The sequence below is a fragment of the Leopardus geoffroyi genome, chromosome C1 (assembly GCF_018350155.1).
Source record: "Leopardus geoffroyi isolate Oge1 chromosome C1, O.geoffroyi_Oge1_pat1.0, whole genome shotgun sequence".
NCBI lineage: Eukaryota > Metazoa > Chordata > Mammalia > Carnivora > Felidae > Leopardus > Leopardus geoffroyi.
Genome location: NC_059328.1, coordinates 30,678,706 through 30,681,101, shown reverse-complemented (window position 1 = coordinate 30,681,101; position 2,396 = coordinate 30,678,706). Strand labels below are relative to the sequence as shown.

The 2,396-nt window shown below is 37.8% G+C and overlaps 1 long non-coding RNA gene across 1 annotated transcript; it reads left to right on the top strand.

Moving 5' to 3' along the window:
- Positions 1-1,232: 1,232 nt before the first annotated feature.
- Positions 1,233-2,181, top strand: LOC123599852. Its single transcript, XR_006713319.1, has 2 exons — positions 1,233-1,282; positions 1,509-2,181. It is a non-coding gene; the product is annotated as an uncharacterized LOC123599852 (long non-coding RNA).
- Positions 2,182-2,396: the final 215 nt, after the last annotated feature.

Genomic DNA, 2,396 nt, shown 5'->3' with positions numbered 1-2,396 from the left:
AAATAGAAGAGTAACACCATCCTTAGATGCATATGATTTATTTTATATCTAGAAAATAAAGGAATCTACATGCAAAGTATTAAACTAATAAGAATATTTAGTAGGATTGCTGAATACTGGAGGATTCTACATAAATCAGTAGCATTCTTGTGAATGCTTATTGGATTGGCAACAGGAAACAAGAAAATATAATCAAAAGGATGTCATTTCCAATGGCAACACAAATTATGAGACATCCAGGAATATATATAACAAAACTTGCTAGATGTTTTCTCAGAAAATCATGCAACTGTTTCTTTGTAAAGGAATACAAATCTAAACCTATTCTTCCCGTACAATTTAGCAATCAGTCTGCTTGGTATTTACTCGAATAAGTTGAAATTTTATGTCCGTGCCAAAACCTGCACACAGATATTTATAGCGGCTTTATTTATAATTGCCAAAACTTGGAAACAAACCAAGATATCCTTCAGTAGATGAATGGAAAATTGTGGTAGAGCCAGACAATGGAATATTATTCAGCTCTAAAAAAAAATAAGCTACCAAGCTGTGAAAAGACATAGAAGAAACTTAAATGCATATTACTAAGTGAAAGAAGCCAATCTGAAAAGGCTACATACTGTGTGATTCCAACTATGTGACATTCTGGAAAAGGCAAAACTATGGAGATGGTGAGAAGATTAATGGTTGCCAAGGGTTGTGGGGGAGGAGAGGATAAGGCTAGGCAGAACACAGAGGATTTTTACAGCCGTGGAACTATTCTATGTGATACTATAACGGGTATATGTCATTGTACATTTGTTAAAATCCATAAGGTATTCAACACCAAGAGTGGACCCTAATGTGAATCACGGACTTTAGATGACAATGATGTGTCAATATAGGTACTACTCGATGCAACAAATGTACTACTCCAATGTGGGATGTGCACATGTGGGAGATGTTGACAGTGGTGTGGGGGGGGGGGAAGCAAAGGTTATATGACAATTTTGTACATTCTGCTCAATTTTGCTGTGAACCTAACACTGCTCTAGAAAAAAAGTTCATTTTATTTTATTTTATTCTATTTTTTTTAATTTCTTTATTTTGAGAAAGAAAGCACAAGCTGGGGAGGGGCAGAGACAGAGGGAGAGAGAGAGAACCCCAAGCAGTTTCCACACTATCAGTGCTAGAGCCCAATGCAGGGCTTGAACCCACGAACCATGAGATCATGACCTGAGCTAAAGTTGGATGCTTAACTGACCGAGCCACCCAGGTGCCCCAATAAAGTCTATTTTAAAAAGTAAAAGGGGGCGCCTGGGTGGCGCAGTCGGTTAAGCGTCCGAGTTCAGCCAGGTCACGATCTCGCGGTCTGTGAGTTCGAGCCCCGCGTCAGGCTCTGGGCTGATGGCTCAGAGCCTGGAGCCTGTTTCCGATTCTGTGTCTCCCTCTCTCTCTGCCCCTCCCCCGTTCATGCTCTGTCTCTCTCTGTCCCAAAAATAAATAAACGTTGAAAAAAAAAAAAAAAGTAAAAGAAGACCTAAACAAATGGAACTATATAATTTGTTCATAGATGGGAATACTCAATATAGTAATGATCCAGGTAACCTGCAAATACATTTATGATTTCAGAACTATTCCAAAAAAAGAAAAGAAAAGAAAAATCCCAATAGGGTTTTTCATGGAACTAGTCAAACTGATTCCAAATCCACATGGAAGTGTAAAGGTCCAAGAAGAGCCTAGAAAATACCAAAAAAAGGAAAAGAAGGAAGGAAGGAAAAACAAGGATAGAAGGAAAGAAAAGGAAAAAGGGGAAACAATGAAAGAGAAGATAGCTAGAAAAAAAGGAAATACCATTGTAAATTGAAACTGCACAGCCATCAGATAGGTAAAATCAAAGTCTGATAATAACAGGCTTTGGTGGCAAGGACTCATAGAAATTCACATACTGTGGATGAGAGCGTAATTGACACCACCACTTAGGGAGCAATTTGACAATATTTTGAAAATTCGTATTCCCTGCCATCAGCAGTTGTATACCCTAGAGAAATTCTCCCAAATGTGTCCCAGGAGACATTGTCAAGTCCGTTCATAGCACAGCTAGTAGAGAAAAATTGCATCAACTGTAATGTCCACCAGGAGGAAAAGAAAATATGGAATGTGCTCCAATAAAAGGCAACTAGCAAAAAAAAAAAAAAAAAAGAAAAAAAAAAAAAAAAGAAAAGAAAAAGAACCAGGCCTACATATATCAATATAATGTTGGATGGGTCAACAAGGTGCAGAAATAATCCACAGAATGAAAGAACTCAGGAAAATATTTTTTTTATTTATTTATTGAATTTTATCTTTATTTTAGAGAGGGAGAGTTGGGAGGGGGAGAGGGAGAGAATCTTAAGCAGGCTCCACACTCAGCACTG